Here is a 6917-nt window from a genome sequence, read left to right as displayed (position 1 = left end):
AACCTATAATTGCCTTTTTTATCATCATTTTTTGGTCATAAAGCCAGTGGTCGTCCTTGAATAAGGAAAAAATGTAGATTTTAGAAATGGTGGCCACTTTAGGAAAGTGAATTATCTTGGAGTTAATTTCTTGAAAAATATGTTTTGAAAATATTATAATTTATTTTCTTAAAAATTGTAGCTTCTGGCAATGATCAGACCATAGCTGTTGCCACCATGAAGAGACAAGCTTTTATGACTTTTGGGTCAGGAACATAGTGGGATGCTGTCACTATACTTGAAAAAGAATATTTTTATCGGTTTTGAGCCCTTAACTTCACTTTCAGGTAATTTGTGGATTAGGAAGGATCCAATTATTAAAATTGATTGAGTAGTATTTTGTACTGTGGCTTATGGTGAATATATAATAACTTGGTTTATGCAAGTATCCTGTAAGAAGTTAAAAATTTCCCTGGTGCCTTTATGTATTTTAAAATACCAAATAAATAGAAAACAACTTTAATGGGAAAAGGACCCAAGAGCTTTTCCCTGTATACTTTGCATGACATATTTTTAATGCATATAAAAATTTTTCTTACTATCTAAAAGAACTAATTTACGTGTTGGTTTAATTGAACAAGCATATTTTGAGTTATCATACTGCTGCCCACTGTAATAATTACTACAACATTGATTTTCAGAGGTTGCTCTGATTGAGAACAACTTGAAATTTTGTATTAATATTAAGAACGGGATCATTAAGAATGTGATGGTGTTGGGAGCCATGGCCTGGATTAATGCTGAGAAGTGTTTGCGCAGTAAATATCAGAACTCTGTGTGCGTTAGAGGCAGATGGAGAACTGGGAGAAAGCAAAATTGATGTCTTCCTCAGAAAAGCAAAATCCAGGAGCTCTGATTTGCAGAGCAGTTGGCTTTATTTCACTTCTCAGAGGGATCTCTAACACACCAACATGACAAGAGCCAGCAGATATTTATTTAAATAATGATTCATCTCAGACCAGTCTGATTTCTTTATGTAACAGAAGGCTTTGTGGGGGAGTGCAAGCTTTGTTATGTGTCTTTTGGCGCAGTTAATATTAGATGTTAAAAAATACTGAAGAAACATTGATTAGGAAATTACACTGGATGAGTGGATAAGAATAAAGACTGATCCTACCCAAACATAAAAAAATCCCACCACTGAGCAAGGCAGGGGTGGCTGGGAAGAACAAATGCAGTGTGGAAAACACCTCAGCTCTGTCAGAACCTCTGCAGGACAGAAATTACCTGGTGTTGGCCACAAAAAAAAATCAGGCAGCTGGGTTAAAATCTGTGCAAGAAGGGGCCAGCACAGTGTGCTCAGAAAGTCTTCACCTCGTTTGGAAGATGCTGCAGATGAGCACAGGTTGGTGATCGAGCTCCTTCTGCTCCACACACGGGGCCCAGTTTGAGCACTTCATTTCCAGAAAGATGAACCGATCAGGAAGTGCAGCCTGGAGAAGGAAGAGTATCAGACTCTGGAAATTATTGTCTATTTTACATTTTGTTCGTTTGTTTCCGGCCAAGGGAGGCACAGCCAGACTTCCAAAGTGTGTAGAGCAGCTGGGGAGGAAAGAGGAACATAAAAATCTGTTTGGATAGACAAGGATGTGAAGGGTTTAGGTTGCAGACAGGGAGATTTGGAGGAAACCTGGACGGAAGGGGCAGAGGGACAATGCACCAGCTTGCTCAGGGTGCTTGTAAAGCCACCAGCAGAAGGACAGAGCGTGGTGTAGGGGCAGCAAGTGTCTGTCAGCACAGATGAAGTTCATCCAGTCCTTCCTCTGGGCACGGGAATGACCTCTGAGTGCCTCCCCTCCTGGAGCTCCATGACTGCCTGGAAAACGTGTCTGAGGCCTCCGAACAGAGGGCGCAGGATGCTGATTAACGTGACAGGGGTTGTTAGCATTAACTCGACTTAATGAGGCCTGCTGTCCCTTCCTGCAGGATGATAACGGAGCGCCGCTGCGTGAGGGGAGCAGAGGGATGGGCCGGCCAGCCACAAACAGCCTGACCCCAGGAGAAAATGAAGGTTTTAATGAAGGCCGGAGTTAGGAAAATTAAAATCCACAAACGCCAGAGGTTTATGTCCGAAAAGGAGACGGAGGAGTCCTGTTACTTCATTCGAGTAAAGGGAGAGGCCATGGGGCGTTTCCCCTGGGGTCTCTCAAATTTTGGAGGACGAAACCTCCTATTCATCCCTATTTTCCGGCCGCATTTCCCTCTCTCTTTCCCCATTGCCTGAGGTACTTGAGAAGTACAGACTTCTTGGAGTGTCTAATACCTAAAATTCCCCTTTAATGTATAATCCCCCCTTTTAATTTTTAATTCTTACGGAATTTATGGATGATAATGGAGCGCGAGGAGTGCCTGGTAGTGCGGCTGCGTGAGGGGAGCAGAGGGATGGGCCGGCCAGCCACAAACAGCCTGACCCCAGGAGAAAATGAAGGTTTTAATGAAGGCCGGAGTTAGGAAAATTAAAATCCACAAACGCCAGAGGTTTATGTCCGAAAAGGAGACGGAGGAGTCCTGTTACTTCATTCGAGTAAAGGGAGAGGCCATGGGGCGTTTCCCCTGGGGTCTCTCAAATTTTTGAGGACACAGTCTCCTATTTTTCCCAATTTCCCAGCCACATTTCCCTCTCTCTTTCCCCACTGGCTGAGGTACTTGAGAAGTACAGACTTCCCAGGGTGCCTAATACCTAAAATTCCCCCTGAATGTACAACCCCCCTTTTAATTTTCAATTCTTATGGAATTTGTGGATTTTCCTCATTGTTTCTTTCATCTTTCAATATCCAGTTTCATTTATCAGCAAACCTACAGTTTGTTAGTGAAGGCAAATATCTTTTCCATTCATCAATCAGTGGAATCCTTCCCATTGTTTCTTTTATCTCTCAGGGCTGGTTTTATCTACCAGCAGACCCAGTGCTTGTTTGTAAAGACAAGTCTGTCATTCCTCTCACCAGGCAGCAAGCTGACGTTTAATTTTCAATTAAAAATCCTCCTAAAGCAAACGTGGTGGACTTTTGGGCGGTAAACAGGAATGGTGGAGTCGGAACGTTGTGTTTTATGGCTTGGGGGATTGAATGGGGCTGGGTGGCTGAGGGAATACTTGGATCATGTGATGTGTCTTAATCACAAAATCCCAGTGATTTGGGCTGGGAAGGGACCTTAAATCCCATCCCCTTCCACCCCCTGCCATGGTGACACCCTTCCACTGTCCCAGGCTGCTCCAAGCCCCAATATCCAACCTGGCCTTGTACACTTCCAAGGATCCAGGGGCAGTCACAGCTTCTCTGGGAATTTCATCCCAGGGCCTCCCCACCCTTCCAGGGAACAATTCCCTCCCAATATCCCATCCATCCTTGCCCTCTGGCAGCAGGACACAGCAGCAGCTGCTTGGAACTGGCATCAGGGCTCCACCAGGTTGGATCCCATGCCTTAATACTGATTCACTTACTTATTTGTGTAGTCCCTGTAAATTCACTTCCTGTGGGAAATGGATTTGTAGAGAACTCTCAAAGCCTGGCAGAAGGCTCACATAGTCTTGTGCATCTGTATGCAAACTTTGAGAAAAAAAATGCTGACTTAGAAAGGCCATGGATTAGGACAGACGTTGTTGAGAGAGAAATTGAGCTAGAAACAAGTTTGAATGGTGACCTTACAAATAAACTAGATATTTTAGAGAAATAGGAAAGACGCATTGTAGCAAGACCCATGTGGGGTATTTTAATAGATGACTGGCTTTAAGGCATTAGCAGCATTGTGTGGAAAAAGCTGATAGGCCAAAAATTGCTTATAATGTAGTGTCATTAGGAAATAGTTCGGCTTCTGATTTTGGTAGCGTGAATTGTAACATCTATCCTGTCTCACCATTAATATGAGACTGAAAATGGAATAAAAGTCTTTAAAACACTCTCCGGAGCCCTCTCTCTGGGTCAGAAAAAGGCAACTTCCTTTTTTCTGGCAACTTCCAATTTTGAAAACAGAATTCCATACTCGTGAAAAACACCACACTTGCTTTGCTGGGGACTGTGCCTTTAAGGCCGTGCAAAGCAAATGGGCTAAAGCAGACTTGAGAGTCTGTCTCTTGTCTAGATGAATATCTTGATTTTTCATAGATTTTTTTTTAAAAAGGAAGGATTTCCCAGGCACCATCCGTGCCAGGGAGAAAAGGATAACTCTCTGTGCTGAGCCCATTGTCTGGGTTTCATTCTGATTGTTGCAGGCTTGACATAATATATGGGAATTAAGAAATTTTAAAATACCAGAGCACTCCTGGCCTTTATTCAAAGAGCAAATCCACTCAAAGTAAAACATCTGTCTATAGAGAGTCATGATAGAACTCTTTCAACCTCTCCAATCAATACCTTTAAAAAAAAATTCTGTTAATTTGCTACTGTGAACACTCACAAGAAGAATTTCCTAAGAAAGTGTTTGCTTTCCCTTTTCAAAGACAATATTAGGCAATTTTTTAATGTCTTGATTTCATTTAGTATTACAAAAATGATCTTGTATGGAATTAATCAAGCAACATTCTAAAAGTATGAAACTGATCCTCGAGAAAACATTGGGGTTTAATCAAAAATAAACTTCATTAAATATTTGAATCAGCCCTTCCATATCAACCCTCATTTATTTCAGAAGTTTAAAATTAATGCTAAATATGGTAATATAATATTATGTAATAACATAGTGACCCCTTTGTCTCACACTGAGAAATGTTTTCCTGATTCCTTTTAGAATTTCTGAAAAATATGGAATGTTTTCTTTTTGCTTTTCAGTTTGCTCATGGTGCTCCACAAATACAGGCAAACCGTGTTTAGGTATGAGATGGACTCAGCCTTCTCTCCTAGATTTGCCTTTTCCCACCAAATTGTGAAAACCCAAATGTTCTGAAGGCAGCCTGAAACTGAGGCTCAGTTTTCCTCTCTGTATCTCATATACAGAATGGAAATGTATGGAATATATGGAAAAATGCTGCAGAAAAAGCTCAATTTTTTTCTCATTTAGCTTTTACAGTTAGATTATCACTGAAATAGTTTATTCCTATGTAATCATCATATTTATATAAGGATTTTTTCTTGTGTAAGTGTAATCTGTTTCTGTCCATACACACCAAATGTGAACATGCTTAGTTGGAATTTTCCATGTTTTAGAAATTGCTTCTGCTTACCTTAAAAACCAGCAGCGAGGAACTCTTTAAGTTGCTCGAATTATACTTCTCTGAGACAGATAGTGAGTGTTACTTTTTCTCCTTGTGTAGTTGCAGCTGCTGAGGGTAACTGTGACACAGCACATTCTTCCTGCTTTGGGAAAAAATGAAACCATGTAATGGACCCACTCTGCTGTAGGAACAGCATCCTCCACGAGCACATTTATAAACTCTCCTTTTATGCTCAGAGAGCAAGGTGGGATGTCTTCTCTTAAAAAAAAAAATGTAATTTGCCTGAAAAGAGGCAGACAACGAATCCCACAAAACCAGAATTTCATGGCAAAATGGTAAAAAGTGTGTGAATCCACTCAGTGTGAGACATCCAGCCTTGCTTTAAAGACCCTTTACATTGGTATAAAGGGACCTTAACACAGCTGGGAGCAGGGCTTTGATCTCTCTGAGCTCATCCTTCCCTAATAAGAAGCTGTTCCTTACATAATCCCAAAGAATTAAGAGTGCAGCAGAAAAGAGGAACCCACCTGTATTTTATGAGAGGCTAAAAGAGCCAATATTTCACTGGGGTGAAAGGGCTTCGAGTGGCACAAAAATGTCTCAATGAGGCAGCAAAGGAGAAGCCTCCCTGAGCCTGCATAATCCAAATAGGTCTCCAGGGAGGGATGAGATGGAAAAGTATTTTAGGAATGATGGAAGGAGAGCAACGATGCCCTGACAATTTAGGCCAGAATGTTAAGGAGAATCTTTTAAGAGGGATTCTTGTGGTGATTCACAATTTAAAAGCCCAAAATGGAAGAAAAATTAAAAAAAGAGAGATTAAACAACAACAAAAAAAAAAGTTCCCTGTTGCATGGTAGGGAAGGGTTAGTGAAATGACAGGTAATTACTCCCCACTCTGCTGTGGAGTTCGTCAGAGAACAGAGCGAAACTGCAAAATCTCATAATCAGAAATAAACAGCACTGATGGTGTTTGCACTGGAAGAATTCCCCAAAAGAACAACAAAAGAACCCAGGCAAGTTATCCTGGTGAGAGAGTTATTACTGCTGCCCAGGTGACAATAAGTGAATAAAGTTAAATTAAAACAGTGAACAAACATTGGGATGAGAATAATTTTGTGCCACATCTTAGTGGGAGAGACAAAGAATTCACTTCAGAGCTGATTACTGGAAATGCACCAAGGCCCCCAAATTCCCTTTCAGAACTCACTGGCATCACTGCCGGGAGTAAAACTCTTCTGACTTTGGGGTCTGTGTCCTTATGGAAGGAAGGGAAGTTCTTTGTCCCCTTCCTGCCAGTGATGGGATGTGTGGTTTTTGTGAAGTTGTGGCATCTTTCTCCCACATATCTCAGGTTTGGAGCCGAGAATCATTCACAGGCTGTTTCTTCCTGCAAATTTACAAAATACTTAGGAAAATAATAGGTTTCGTCATGTCATTATAATAATAATAATCACTCACAGACTGTTCTCATAAGCCTAAATCCTAAATAAGCACTATAGGATTTGGCCTAATTACCCAATTTTTCCTCTGCTGTAGTCAGCAAAATCTTTTTCTCTGACTCTGTGGAATGCACGGATTTCCCTGAGCAGATAGGAGTTTATCTGATTTTGGTTTTGTGTCCAACTGGCAACTGAACTGATTGTTTTTCCTACTAAAAACAGATTCTACTAAAATTAGATCAAGATTTATTAAAAATTGTCAAATCCACCCTCTAAAGTCTGTACTTTAG

The sequence above is a fragment of the Chamaea fasciata genome, unplaced genomic scaffold (assembly GCF_029207755.1).
Source record: "Chamaea fasciata isolate MVZ Bird 193981 ecotype frontalis unplaced genomic scaffold, bChaFas1.0.hap1 SCAF_11, whole genome shotgun sequence".
Classification (NCBI taxonomy): domain Eukaryota; kingdom Metazoa; phylum Chordata; class Aves; order Passeriformes; family Sylviidae; genus Chamaea; species Chamaea fasciata.
Note: the sequence above shows the minus strand (reverse complement) of the source record.